We start from the raw sequence: 15,947 nt of genomic DNA, 5'->3' as shown, positions 1-15,947 counted from the left end.
TCAAAACTACAGATTTCTTCAATGGAAAGCCTACCTTCACCTCGTGGTGAGTTTTGGCGCCTTGTTTGCTGTTTTTTGTTGTATGTTCCTCGCAGAATTCTTGGAATTTGTCCAGGACTGCCTAGAAGTCGCTCTTGTTTTGCCCCTTTGAGTATCTGAAGGTCTGGAAGATTTCAGCTGTTCTTGGACCCGCGATGGTAAGTAGAAGCTATATTTTCTCTGCATCCGCCACACCATCTAAGTCGGACGCTACCAGGTAGATCTCAAATCTCTGCCTGAACCAACACCAGTTTTCACTGAGATTGCCTTGGGCTGCTGTGGAACCGGAATCTCGAACCTCATCTTGCCAGGCTGCTGTTGCTGGTTGTCACTGTTTGCTGAGTTGTAACTATATGGATTTAAACAGGTCACTCCTGGGTACCATGTTTTGTTGTGCACTTGACGTAGCATAAGCTGCTTCCTTGATGTGCACTCTGACAAAGGAAGGTTCAGACTTGGAGATAGCTTAAACACATTTATTAAACTGTTAACAATTCTCCTACTTGTATTTGACTCTCCTGTTAATCCTGCTACAGCTACTCAGACTGACGAACCAGTCTGCTACAATCCAGGTGGTGGGTGTGATGTGTTTCAAATCAACCCTGTGTACTCACTGAGTGTCTCCACTGGAAAGAGGAAGATCATGTGTGCTGTGTCATTTTATATGGGTTGGTGTAATGCCCTCCTGTGGTAGTGTCACCTCTGTGTGTATCTTGAATGGCCATTGGCCGTATCCTATCTTACTGGCCTATTGGTTGAATGTCTGTGTGTCATGTCTCTGGTGCTCCCTCTAGTGTCTAGCTAGTCTACGTGTATTTACTTTAACCCCTTGTGTATTTACAGTGATGCATATCACCACAGTACGTTTGTTTTTCTGACCCGATTAAATGATGTAAGTGTGGCGCCAGTTTACTGGTTTTGTCAGCTGTTATGTTAATTGGTCAGTGACTTAAGGATGCCAATGATTGCTGGGAACTCCAGATAAAAGTTGAAATAATCTTGCAAGTGCGGTATTAATTTCCTCAGTACTGGTCTCATGGCGAAAAATAATTCCTAATTAGCAGAATGAAGGCTATTGGTGATGTGAGAAAGTATTTTTGGACAGATTGCAATATGCACATCTTTATATGCGAAGCAATAATGCTATAAACACAGAAGGCAGATTGCCTTGATTTGCTGTAATTATATATGCAAATAACCTCAGGCACAGCAACAGAAAAATGAAAACAAGTCGACAATTGAGAAACTTGCATTATAACGAGTCCAGGATTATTCCCTATCATTACTGGTAGTTTTATTAAATGATGTTCTCAAAACTTCTGGGACCTGTGTTCAGATGAACGGAATAAGAAAAGGATGGACAGTTTGATTAGCAGTGCATAAACCTCTGTGTTTTTTTTTTAAGATTTGCAATCTTTGCTAGAGTAGTTGGCAGCATTAATACAAGTGGGAGTATCCGCGGGTGAAGATGCATAGCGGAGTTTAGAACTGAGACAGCAGCAAGTTAATAAAAAAATGTTGCAAGGTTCAAGCCTTTCAAAGCATCTATATAATGTCCATTGGGGAATCTGTGCAATTTCAGCACACTCTGTTCAAACATATTGCTGTTGTTTAATACATAACTCAAAGGATCTCTATTCGCAGTGCAATGAAAACACGTGTGTGCAGTCTGAGTACACTACTGTGCAGTTTAGCACTTTTAAATTATTCACACTGGCTATCCTTGTAAACAGTGTGCCTCGGACGGCCATGTATTGTTTGGTCTTATTCCTCAGTTGCTAAAATATTCTCTGCTGTTCAGAAAGGAAGGATAGAGAAAATAGGCCAGCTAACTTGTCAGCAGGAGAAGGGAAATGCTCGAATTTTCATCAGACTGGTTTGTGAGCTGAGAGGACTATCCTGTTGCGATTGAGTAGACCAAACCTATATTCCCCAGAGTTTGGAAGTATGAGAGGGCAAGGTTGAGGTACATCTTATTGAATAGCGGGCCATGCTTGATGGGCTGAATGGCCTATTCCTGCTCCTGTATTCTTTTGTTCTTATGCTTCTTATAAGGATTCATCGAATTTACAGTGCAGAAGGAGGCCATTCGGCCCATCGAGTCTACACCCGTCTGTGAATAAGCACCCTATACCTTGAATGAGCCCGACACCTCCACCCTATCCCCAAGTAACCCCACATAACCTTTGGACCTGATGGGGCAATTTAGCATGGCCAATGCACCAAACCTGCAACATCTTTGGACTGTGGGAGGAAACCGGAGCACCCGGAGGAAACCCACGTAGACACGGGGAGAACGTGCAGACTCCACACAGACAGTGACCCAAACAGGGAATTGAACCCGGGTCCCTGGCGCTGTTTGATCAACGGTGCTAACCACTGTGCTACCGTACCGCCCATTGAACCAACATACCGTTTGCAAAAATGGCGCATTATTATTAGCCAAGGCAGTTAGCGTCAATGACGTTCTTTAAGAGGCTAGATTACCTATCGTAGATATGGTCGTCTTCATTCTTTGAGAATATGTTCAGCACTCGCATAAAGTTTAGGAAAAACCTTCATGAGTTTATGTTCTCAGTGGGCAACCTCCGTCATCGGGAATGAACATGGGGAATACCGGCACACCAGTCCTGCTGAGCTGGAGATGGAATTTTTGAGATCCATCCGAAGGATGCTTGCGCCATGCTGCTGGGAGAATGGTGTGTTCTGGAAGTCCCTATGCAAATGCTGCAGTGAAAAGTGTGTCGGAACTAGACATACATTCCGTGAAAACAGAGGGAACTAATTCCTGGGGTCACCCAGTTAAATAATCCGGGTGACACAAGGGCAAGGGTCCCATGAGCAAAAAAGGCCCCTCAGAGTGGGAGTCTGGTGGATGTGTGAAAGGAACTGAAAATGTGCCAGTTCAGCCCTGCCGACTCGCAGGGGGGAGGGGGGTTTAACGATTTGCCCTGAATTAACAATAGCGGGGAATGCCCCACTTGCTCTCAAATGGATCTCTCCGGAATGTGCCACTTGTTTAATTCATTTTTGACCATTTCCACAAGGGACCGCAGAAGGACGGGATTATAGTTTTGAAAATGATTCAAAATAGTGAAACTTTGCATTTATATAGCGCCTTGCCCAGCCTCGCAGGCACCTCACAGCCAGTGTGGTACTTTCTGAAGTGCAGTCACTATTGTAGTGTGGGAAGCACGGCAGCTAATTTGCACACAGCAAGATCCCATAACCAGCATTGTGACAATGACCAGGTAAGCTGAATGAGGAATGAGTATTGTCAGTAAGGACATGTGAAATAGGAGCAGGGTTAGCTGCTCGAGCCTTGCTCTCACATCCAATAAGATCAGGGCTGATCACAACACTCTCCTGCCCTGCCCGCATACCTCTTGACTTCCCGAGAGTCCAAAGCTCCGCCTATCTTAACCTTAAAAATACCTCCACAAATCCCTGAGTGAAAAGGTTTCTCCTCACCACAATCCTGAATGAGCGACTCTTTATCCTGAGGCTCTGCCCCCATGTTCTAGATTCTCCAACCAGGAGAAGCAATCACTCAGTGTCCACTCTTTTAAAATATGTTCATGGGATATGGGCACCGCAGGCATTTATTGCCCAACCCTAATTGCCCATCAAGGGGCAGTTAAGAGTCAACCACGTCTGGAGTCACATGTAGGCCAGACTGGGTAAGAACAGCAGATTTCCTTCCCTAAAGGACATTAGTGAACCAGATGGGTTTTTACGACAATCGACAATGGTTTCATGGTCATCATTAGACTTTTAATTCCAGATTTTTATTGAATTGCAGTGGCGGGATTTGAACTTGGGTCCCCAGAGCATTACTCTGGGTTTCTGGACTAGCCCCGTGACAATACCACTACGCCACCGCCTCCCCGTATTCCCCATATTCTGCCTGCCCTATGTTCTTTCTCCGTTACAACTGAAAGTGGACAGTGCTGAAGTGAGTTGGGAATCGAGTTTTAATCGCTATAATCACCCCCACCTGACAATTGGATCCCAAGCCAGATTAAACTAAATGCAAATACATTTCTTGATCATTGGTTTATTTACAAAATGCAGCATTACATATGTCTGCTTCCTACCAATTAACCCAGCGTCCCGGCAGCCTCTCTTTATAACAGCCTTCCCGAACAGGCGCCGGAATGTGGCAACTAGGGGCTTTTCACAGTAACTTCATTTGAAGCCTACTCGTGACAATAAGCGATTTTCATTTCATTTTCATTTTTCATTATAAGTGCTCTACGTACTTAGTTAAACAATGCCCCTCACTGGTGTTTCTTAACAATACGGTTGACATACTATGAACACCACCAACCTGTTTTGAGTGTTAGAATTAATATTTCAGAGAAAACGGAACTGAAAAATATAAAGTTTGAAAAATCCATTCGCTCAGCCAGGCAGTTACCGGCTGCTTACAATCCTCCAGTTTCAAAGGGAAAATTAATTTGAAGTGTTTTCACAAGGAATCTGTTTAATAACTACTAAGTTCAATGTTTTATTCTTTTCTCTAAATGTGGCATTTTAAAAATGTGTCGGCTTAGTCTGTTAATCTCAGATAAAGGTTAAAAAGTAGAGATCAAATTAACCTTTCAGCTTTTGACAATTAATTATAAAGGTTATGATAATGCAGTTTTAGGTCAGTTAACCAGTAAGCCAGAGACTCAATTAGGCGCCGGAGCGAGGCGATTCTCTGCGAGCTCTCCCCAACAGATCCACTTTTTACTTAACTTATACTCGTTTTAATCTTTTAAAATGTAATTCTAAAACGAACACTATTACTCACCTCTCTCTTTTATCTTTTATCTTTTATCTTTTCTTGCAGGCTTGAACATCCTCCGAGGCCCGTGGAGACCTTTTGACCTGACCCGACCTGATCTCCAAGACCTGGAAGTGGATCGGGCCCAAACTGGAAATGAAGCCCCGACCTCGATTTGGAGCCGACCCGGACCTCGGAGCTCCAAACCCGGCCTAACAACCGACGCCAGTCCCCGGATCGCCCGGCCCAGTCATCCGATGCCGGTGCTTATGTAGTTACATTGTATACCTTGTGTTGCCCTATTATGTATTTTCTTTTATTCCCTTTTCTTCCCATGCACTTAATGATCTGTTGAGCTGCACGCAGAAAAATACTTTTCACTGTACCTCGGTATACGTGACAATAAACAAATCCGATCCAATCCAATCCAATTAATAATTGTGATAGAAAAATTTCAAATCTCTCGATGCCAGTTCCAAAATTTAAATGCAGTTCTTTTTCAAAAATGATATCTGGATACAAAGAGTTGATCTCAGTGAAGTGACCAGGAAACTGCAAGATCATCAGAAGAAATAAAATTGCTTCACAACATCCTTCAGACAAGGTAATCTGCTATCCTTTCTCGGTCTGGCCTATTTAGGAACAGGAGGAAGCTGTTTAGCCCCCAAACCTGTTTCACTATTCAATGAGATTGTAATTGATTTGCAGCCTAACCCCCTATATCCATTTTTCCCCCTATCGGGGTGGCACAGTGGTTAGCACTGCTGCCTCACAGCGCCAGGGACCCGGGTTCAATTCCAGCCTCGAGTGACTGTGCGGAGTCTGCACATTCTCCCCGTGTCTGCGTGGATTTCTTCCAGGTGCTCCGGTTTCCTCCCACAGTGTAAAGATGTGCAGGTTAGGTGGATTGGCCATGATAAATTGGCCCTCAGTGTCCAATGATGTGTAGGTTAGGTGGAGTTACAGGGATAGGATGGGGGGGGGGGGGGGGGGGGGGGGGGGGGGGGGAGCCTGGGAAGGGTGCTCGTTTGGAGGGTCAGTGCCAACTCGATGGGCTGAATGGGCTCCTTCTGCACTGTAGGGATTCAGTGATACCTTTGGATAACAAACAATCGATCAAATCTCAGATTTAAAGTTAATAGTTGATTATAGAGTCAATTATAGGTTGGGGGCGGGAGTTCCAACTTCCGCTGTTCTTCGCCTGTAAAAGCCTTTCCTAATTTTACTCCTGACAGGTTGACAACGTGAGGTCGTACCACTGGGCTAGTAACCCAGTGACCCAGGGTAATTCTCTGGATACAGGGTTCGAATCCCACTGCTGTGAAATTCGAATTCAATCAAAATCTGGAATTAAAAGTCTATTGACGACCATGAAACCATTGTCAACTGTTGTAAAAGCCCATCTGGTTCGCTGCTGCCCTATAGGGAAGGAAATCTGTAGTGTATACACGGTCCGGCCTACATGTGACTCTGGATCCATAACAAAGTGATTGACTCTTAAATGCCCCCTGAAGTTGCCTATCAAACTACTTGGTCCAAGAGCAATTAGGGATGGGCAAATAATACTGGCTCGGCCTGCGACGCCCACATCCCATGAATGAATATTTTAAAAGGTCCCCGGTCCTAGATTCCACAACCATCGAAAATTGTTTTTCTCTATCTACCATATCTGCTGCCATTAATATCTTGAAAACGTCTATCAAATCGCCCCCCTTAAACTTTTTACATTTCAAGGAATGTAATCCCAGTTTGTGTATTTTCTACTTGTAATTTTAAACTCGGGCCTGGATTTTTACAGAGCCTTAATTTCCAACATTTCCAATTATTTTCACGGGTAGGGGAAAAGGACAGGCATGACAGACACGGGACAGAGACTCAAATTCAGTCGGGCCATTTGAACTCAGTGTTGAGTTCAAACAGACACTATTTCTACTGTAAGCAAGAGGCTCAACCCACAAGGTGGGAGTTACGAGTCTTTACGATAGTCAGAAATGCCCTTGAGGGGTGGCTATGATCTGTAGGTCTGTCAGGCTGTGGAGTTATTCAAATTCCCAGCCTTTTAAAAAAAAAAGGGCTGTCTGTATCAGTGAAAGGTAAAAATGAACTCAAGCTGTTAAATCATTTAAATTCCCAGCCCTTTAAAAGGAAAAAGTAGGCTGCCTGTATCAGTGAAAGCTTAAAATTTTGTTCTAGGAATCATAATGGCTGTTTGTTGGCATTACTCCAAAGATATTCATTGTGCAACTGTTAGTACTTGGCTCCCTTCCATGGTCCATCATTATCTCGGTAAGGGTTCCTAAATTCACTATTTCACAGTATGATTGGCAGCTCAAATTGGTTATTAAAGGATTAACTATCTTTGAAATGAAATGAAAATCACTTATTGTCACGAGTAGGCTTCAATGAAGTTACTGTGAAAAATCTCTAGTCGCCACATTCCGGCACCTTTTCGGAGAGGCTGATACAGGAATCGAACCGTGCTGCTGGCCTGCCTTGGTCTGCTTTCAAAGCAAACGATTTAGCCCAGTGTGCTAAACAGCCCCTGTTGATGTGGGATAATGAATAAAACTCTTGTTTGTTTTTCTAATTGATTAAGTATTTGAGGCGATTTAAATCATTTGAATGGGTTTTCATGAATGGGAGTTTTTAATACAGTAAAGGTTGTAAGACTTAGTATTTTTTTTAAGGCGGCACGGTGGCACAGTGGTTAGCACTGCTGCCTCATGGCGCTGAGGACCCGGGTTTGATCTCGGCCCCAGGTCACTGTCCGTGTGGAGTTTGCACATTCTCCCCGTGTCTGCGTAGGTCTTACCCCACAACCCAAAAATATGTGCAGGGTAGATGAATTGGCCACGCTAAATTATCCATTAATTGGAAAAAAAAGAATTGGGTACTCTCAATTTAAAAAAGAAATGATTTGATTTCACCTCAACGTGAATCCTATGGAATCCCCATGGTGAGTCAACACGGGGAATAAATGGGTCATAAAGGTGGGTGGGGCACTGGCTGGCATAGAGGGCATAGGGTCATTGGGGTTGAGTGGGGGGCATGGATCAGCATGAGTTGGCATGGATGAGGCCTGGGGAGTGGATGAGGTGTGATTGGTAAGGGCTAGATGGCCTGATATCTGGCCTAACAACTGGGACTAAGTCCCAGAGTACAAAACCAGGGCCTCTTAAAGATCTTGGCTTGGCATTTGGCAGCCTGTAAATTCACCTCAGTTCTGCAGCTGGAGGAGGTGCCATCACTGCCCCACCCTGGAGTGAAGATCCCGCCATTCGGATTAGTTCCTCCAGAGGCGTACATAGCAATTTGGGAAGTTTCTTGACTCCTGCAATTCAGCTCAGGAGTGATAACTCCGGCGTGGAGTCCAGTTATGACTCTGGTAAATCTACACTGCTCTCAAAGCTAATCTATGCTCCCTAAGGTGTGTTGCAAGAACTACTCATGGTGACTCCAGGTGGGGTCCAACCAGGGCTTTGTGTAGCTGGAGCATGACTTCAAACTCCCTGTTCTCCAAATTCCCTGGATATAAAAACACAGCAACCAGTACCTGTATGGGCGACTCTTAATGCCACTCTGAAGTGATCCAACAAGCTATACTGTTGTCTTGAACTGCTTGATTGGGATGAATTTCCCTCTCCCTTTGCATTCTTTTGTGTGTTTTCTCTTCTTCTTAACCTAATTAACTTTATGCTGGTGCACACTTGCTGTGTGGGAAACTCGGTTCGCTATGAATACAACGTGCAGTGCAGTCACAGTCGATTTTGTATAAATATTCATTCTTCAGAATATTTTAATTAAGATTGCTGATTGCAGTGTATGACTACAATAGACACAGTCAAGTGGCTTCCACCCTTCAGAGACTATGGAAGGCAGAGAATGAGAACAGAATACCAGAATACCGGCACAGTGGTTAGCACTGCTGCCTCGTGGTTCAATTCCGGCCTTGGGTCACTGTCTGTGTGGAGTTTGCACGTTCTCCCCGTGTGTGCGTGGGTTTTCTCCGGGTGCTCCGGTTACCTCCCACATTCCGAAGCTGTGCAGGTTAAGTGGGTTGGCCATGTTAAATTGCCCGTAGTGTCCAAAGCCTATGTGGGTTTACAGGGTTACGGAGATGAGGTGGAGTTTAGGCCAAGTTAGGATGCTCTTTCGGAGGGTCGGTATGCACCCGATAGGCCAAATGGCCTCCTTCTGTACTGTCGGGATGCTATAATCCTATGAAATGCCACTGATTAAGAATCGGACAATTTGAAGTGAAGTATATTAAGGGGTAGCTCATACAACAGAATTGCACAGCACTGGGGGTTTGCTTTTGGCCAAAGACTGTCACCTCCTTGGTGTCACACTGAGAACAATAGGATGAGGCCCTGTCACATGAGACTCAGAAAAGAAGCTAACTGGGGTGGATGGGACAGGAGGGCAGTGGGAAGGCCGCCCCAGGAAACGTTACAGGCCCATTGGCGGGCACTCTAAAACTCTGTCCATAGATAGAAATAGCAACAACAACCACTGCTGAACAAACAGCAGATATAAGCATCTACCTCATCAACTTAGAGACATCGCGATATTATGGCACAGGAAGAGGCCATTCAGCCCATCGTGCCTGTGTTGGCTCTCTGCAGAGCGATCCGGTCAGCCCCAGTACCTTGACCACTCTGGGTCTGTCTTCACAACAGCACCATCTTGGTTAGCCTGTCCTAACCAAGTGAATTCAGTCCACCACCTGGAAGATTTAAACTTCATAACACCATCCGTGTTGAAGCCCGCCAAATCGATACAAAATGCGAGAAACCAGTCTGCTGCTGCTTTGAAATGTCGACATTGTGGCGCAAGCTATCAGCACAAATATCAGGATTGGCCAGCAGGGGGCACTGAATGTCTCGGATGCAGCAGGAATGGCCCATTTCCAGTTCACTTCTGCTCGTTTAGCGTCTCCAACAAAGAGGGTGAACGACAACGCTAACGTAACCCCTGGTACCGGCCGTCTTCCCTCACCAGCTGCGGCAGAAGTTAGGACTTTACGTCTTTGTCTTCCACAGTAAGACATATCCCATGGTTATTGATGATTATTCTTGATGGTTAGAGATAAGCAGGCTCCACCCAACCACATTGGAGTCCGTCATTAGCGCAAAACAGTCACGGGGTTCAGTTAATGGGCCCAAATTCGTAAACGACCATTTTTGTCAGTTCATGGGTCGCCCAGTATGACCAGCACCCCTCTTTACCCACAAACCATTGAGGAGCAATAGTGAGCAGGCCGGACCTGTAAAGATTTGGATGTCCAAGACTTCAGGTTGCCCTTCAGCTCTCATGCAGCACGGGCTCCACTCCGAGCCAATGATTCTCTCCTGCTAAACTCCTTATGGGCCGTGGTTTAAAAACGCACGTTGCCTTATTGCCTCCAAACCATTAGTCCCACATCATGCCCGCTGACTCAATGAGAGGGAAGGAGCCGAATCTCCAGGGGAAAAAACAATGGGGCGACACAACCACCTGAGGATACAACTACCATGAGACTACCGAAGACCCCTAAATGCTCCAGATGCTCCAATGTGTGTTGACCCACCCCGGACGCCTCTCCCAGGTTTCCGGACCAGTGTAACAGTCACCAGGGCACGCCCAGGAAGAACGGTGAAGACTCCCGGGAGATTCAATCCATGGCTGGGCCACATTCTCGGGAAGGTTGTACAATAAGGGAGCAGCAACGTAAACCGTTCACATCTTCATATTGTTGTTACAAAGAAGATAGTTCACCTGGAGGGAGGTGTAAGAGTTAACAAAGAACAAAGAAAATTACAGCACAGGAACAGGCCCTTCGGTCCTCCCAGCCTGCGCCGATCCAGATCCTTTATCTAAACCTGTCTCCTATTTTCCAAGGTCTACTTCCCTCTGTTCCCGCCCATTCATATACCTGTCTAGATGCTTCTTAAATGATGCTAACAGAATGGACATGCTCATCGATGAGGCACATGATGATTTGCACTGACATCATGTGCTAGGTTTTATAGACAGCAGACAGGTAGCCCAGAGGGGAGATGTGTTTCCGTTGAATCCCCCTGTGTCGCACTGTGTAAATAGTATAAATAAACTAGCTTTTAAGCAAATACACCTCCAGATTTTCTTTGCTAAAGTCCTGGCTAAGCACATTCTACAACTGTTCAGTGTCACAGTTTGTTTTAGGATTCTCCTGTAAGCGCCTCGGGATATTTCATTGCATTAAAGGCACCGTATAAATAAAGTTGTTGTTGTTTTCTCTGATAACTTGGCTGCGGCAACATAAGTCATAGGCCCGTGTCTCACTGCACGCTCAATTTCCTGGGGTTGTATTGTTTTTTTAAAATGTTTTTTATTGGGTTTTTGGTGTACAAAACAAATCTAAACATGAATAAACAGTATGAGTAACGCTTGAGAGTATATAAGGAGCAATACTGGAATTATTTACACCAAGGTCGGTTTTAACTATTGACGTGGATACATCAGAGTTTCCCCTTCCTTTATTTATCCCTCGCTTGCAGTGTTTGCCGTGGTGATTGTGGTCCCCGGCGTTTCACTCCCCACCGATTTTCCCTTAGCTTTTCTTTCCTCTAGTTCCAGTTATTATTACGCCTGCCCTCCTTCCCTTCTGGTTCCTCTGTTGGGCTTGTTGAATCCCTTGTGTCCCTGACCCCCCCCCCCCCCCCTCTTCACCCCCACCCCCTCTTTCCCCTCCTTCCTTCCTTCCTTTCTTGGCTAGCTTCTCCTGATCTTCGGCTCCCTAGTTGTCAGCTACAAACAGGTCTTGGAACAGTCGAGTGAATGGCTCCCACGTTTTGTGGAATTTGATTTTCTCCATTTGGAGAAATAGGTCGGACAGCCAGTCTGCAGCTTTGGGTGGTGCTGCTGACCGCCAGCCGAGCAGAGCTCTCCGGCGGGCGATCAGGGAGGCAAAGGCAAGGGCGTCGGCCCGCCTCCCTATGAAGAGATCTGGCTGGTCTGGTACCCCGAAGACTGACACTTTTGGGCATGGTTCCACCCTCATCTCCACCACTTTGGACATAGCCTCGAAGAAGGCTGTCCAGTACCCAGCAAGTCTGGGGCAAGACCAGAACATGTAGGCGTGGTTGGCCGGGTCTCCTTGGCACCATTCACATCTATCCTCCACCTCCGGTAAGAATCTGCTCATTCGGGCTCTGGTTAAGTGATCTCTGTGCACCACTTTTAAATGAATGAAAATCGCTTATTGCCTAAACAGCAGCTGCATTAGGCTTAGCCTTGCGTATGTGGAGGTGGAGTTGACCCTGTGCAGTGCTTCGCTCCAGAGCCCCCACCCTATTTCAAACCCCAAATCCTCCTCCCACTTCTCCCTTGTCTCGTCCAGTTTGGTACTGGACCCCTGAGCAGTCGTCTGTACATGTCCCCGCAGTTCCCCTTCCCTAAGATGTCCGCGTCTAGCAGTGACTCTCTTGGTGGGTGTGGGTATGTCCTTGTTTCTTTTCGGAGGAAGTTTTTGAGTGGCAGGTACCTGAGTTTGTTACCCCCTGTCAGTTGGAATCTTCCTGTCAGCTCTCCGAGCGTTGTTAACCTGTTGTTGGTGTGCGGGTCCCTAGCTGCCAGCATCCCCCCTGTCCTGTCTCCACCTTTTGAAGGAGGCGTCTATGAGTGCCGGAGCGAACCTGTGGTTGTTGCAGATACATAGAACAGGCCATTCGGCCCATCGGGTCTGCACCGACCCACTTAAGCCCTCACTTCCACCCCATCCCCATAACCCAATAATCCCTCCTAACCTTTTTTGGTCACTAAGGGCAATTTATCATGGCTAATCCACCTAACCTGCACATCTTTGGACTATGGGAGGAAACCGGATCACCCGGAGGAAACCCGCGCAGACACAGGGAGAACGTGCAGACTCCAGCGGGGATCGAACCTGGGACCCTGGCGCTGTGAAGCAACAGTGCTAGCCACTTGTGCTACCATGCTGCCCGTAAGGAGGCTTTGTGGACATTTGGTTAACCCAAAATGTTGTCGCAGTTGGTTCCACAACTGGAGTGTTGCCACCACCACTGGGCTCATTGATATGTCTTTGTGTGGATGGGAGTGTCGCCGTGGCTCGGGCCCGGAGGGAGGTTCCTCTGCAGGAGTCCTCCTCCATAAGCACCCACTCGGCTTCAGGCTCCTTCAGCCACCCCTTACTCTCTCTGCGGTTGCTGCCCAGTGGTTGTACTGTAAGTTTGGGAGAGCTAGGTCCCCCCCTGGATCCCCCCCCCCCCCCCCCCCCACCACCACCACCTGCACACGAATGCCATAATCAGTTTGTCCAATGAGTTGAAAAAGGCCTTGGGATGTAGATAGGGATAGATCTAAACAGGAAGAGGTGCCTGGGCAGTACATTCATTTTGATCATCCACACCCTCCACACAAGGGAGAGTGGGAGACTGTTCCATCTCTGTAGGTCGTTTTTACTTCCTCCGTCAGCTAATTTCGAACATCAGGCGCCTGCTAAACGTGAGCATGACCCCATCTCCCTGGAAGCAGAAAAGGCCTTCGATAGAGTCGAATGGAAGTACCTCATGAGGTTGATGGAACCATCAATTCAGCGAACACGTGTAGTTGGATCTGAACAGAGGCTTTAATACACTTACAATAGAGCCAGCCTATTCGTCGTTGAACTTCAGGTGAAATGGCAGGCTGACTCTAAGGCACTGATCTTTATACATCGATCCCAGGGGGAGGAGTCCTGGGCGGAGCCAAGGGAGGAGCCCAGTACAAACTCTCACGTACTCCCAGAGCAACTCCCCCTGGTGGTCGGATAATGCAACTGCACTTACAATGGGTAGATAACGAACATATATACATGGAGTGATATTGGCAACTATATATAGTGTGAATCATATTCACCACAGAGGTAATGGAGTGGTTCAGGCTTGGTGCTGTACAATGCTTCCCTGGCAAGCATACGGACAAACTCCACCAGCTGCCAGTACTTCCAGCTGCACAGGGGCACGAGACAGGGTTGCCCGCTATCCTAGCTGCTATTCGCCTTAGCGATCGAGCCATTAGCGATCGCGCTCAGGGCGGCGAAGAATTGGAAAGGGATCCGGAGAGGCAGCAGAGAGCACAGAGTCTCTTACTATGCAGATGACCCTGTTCCTCTGCATCTTGGACCGGCGGAGCAGTATGGAAGGAATCATGGCGTCCTTGAAAGAGTTTGGAACCTTCTCGGGCTACAAACTTAACCTGAGCAAAAGCGAGATCTTCCCAGTGAGCCCGCAAGGGGAAGGGCAGAGCTGGAGTGGCTACCGTTTAAACAAGCCTGACACAAATTCCACTACCTGGGGATCCAAATCGCCCACCAGCTGCCAGCTTGACGGAGGAAGTGCCATTGTTGAATTGACTGGTTTTGGCAACTTTTACGAAAATGGTAAATACAAGATGTAGATTAGCAAACCCCTCCACTTTGTTCCTCGTACATTACAATCTAGAGCAAGAATTTGTTTGTTTTTTTGCAAACAAATACTGAATGATGGCCTTTGATTCAGACTCAGGCACTGTCTTTTCATGTCATAGTCCCTTCACCAGCAGCATATGTACACGGGTGTGTTCACCAATTGGGAAATGCCATCTGCTGCCATCACAGTCAGTTTGCTTTGCGCACGACCCACGCATCTGCTGCCTGACTGATCCTGAAGAGAAATACATTAAAATACCACAGACTGTGCGAGTATACACACAAAGTTCCACATTCACAACAACGCTACAGGGATGTTTAAACAGAATTAAATCATTCGGAGGAAACTCGTCCTCAGGAGTAATGGCCTGCCAGGCAAAGAGATCTTTGATTTTATATTCCTTTGACAAGACAGCCAAATATCGGGACGCAGCCAGGCAGCGACTCATAGCCAATCGTTTGCCATTGTGCAGCATTCCAGGGTCGGATTGATTCCTTCATTCCTCATCGATACCTCTGTACTGTGGCACAGTGGTTAGCACTGCTACCTCACCGCGCCAGGGACCTGGGTTCAATTCTGCCCTCGGATGACTGAGCGGAGTTTGCGCGTTCTCCCCGTGTCTGCGTGGATTTCCTCCGGGTGCTCCAGTTTCCTCCCACTGCCCAAAGATGTGCAGGTTACATGGATTGGCCATGCTAATTGCCCTTAGTGTCCAAGGGTGTCCAGGTTAGGTGGATTGTCCATGGCCAGTGCACGGGGTTGCGGGGATAGGGTGGGGGAGTGGACCTAGGTATGGTGCTCTTTCGAAGGGTCAGTGCAGCCTCGATGGACCGAATGACCTCCTTCTGAACTGTGGAGATTCTATGGATAACACATTAGCTTGAAGTGGTCTCATAATGCTGTCTGCAGAGATGTTGTCGCCTTGAACACTTTCACCTCCATTTTCTTTGGGGACGAGAAGCTAAAAAGAAAGGAAAAACTTGTATTTCTGTAGCACCATTCATTAATACCAGACCTTCCAAAGTGTTACATACAGCCAGAGAAGATACCTCCATGCAAGTGTAATCACTGTTTGTAGAGTTGGAAACGCTGGAGCCAATCTCCACACAAGCTCCCACAAGCAGCAATTTACTCACGGCCAGCTCATCTGTTTTTGTGATGTGGATTAAAGGAAATTATTGGCCAGGACATTGAGGGGCAGCTTCCCCGCTATTCACAGAATCACAGAATAATACAGCGCAGAAGAGGCCCTTCAGCCCATCGAATCTGCACCAATGCATGAAAACCATGCGTTGAGTATACACGGGTAAACTGTTAGATATTAGTCTTTTCCTAGAATGTATTAGACCTGTGTTGCAATATATATGAGGAAATGAAAGGTACAAGTCGCACATTGTATATATTTCTCCTACGGTTCATTGGTGGCTACATTTGAGAAGTACTTCATTGGCTGTGCAGTACCTTATTATGTCAGTGAAGTCATGGTAGTTGCTATATAAATTCAGGCTTATCTGTGGATCAAATTTGTTCAGTATAGGCTCTGCAACAGGTTGTGGTTCGGGCCGAGATATGGGGCAGGATCATGAAGAGGTGATGGGTGATTGGGGGTGGGGGGGGGGGGGGGGGGGGGGGGGGGGGGGGGGGGGGGGGGGGGGAGGGGGGGGGGGGGGGGGGGTTGGTGGTGGTGTGGGGCGGGGAGGAAGGGGGTG

The sequence above is a fragment of the Scyliorhinus canicula genome, chromosome 5 (genome assembly GCF_902713615.1).
Source record: "Scyliorhinus canicula chromosome 5, sScyCan1.1, whole genome shotgun sequence".
Classification (NCBI taxonomy): domain Eukaryota; kingdom Metazoa; phylum Chordata; class Chondrichthyes; order Carcharhiniformes; family Scyliorhinidae; genus Scyliorhinus; species Scyliorhinus canicula.
The sequence above is the reverse complement of the archived record's forward strand: the minus strand, read 5'-3'. Positions refer to the sequence as shown.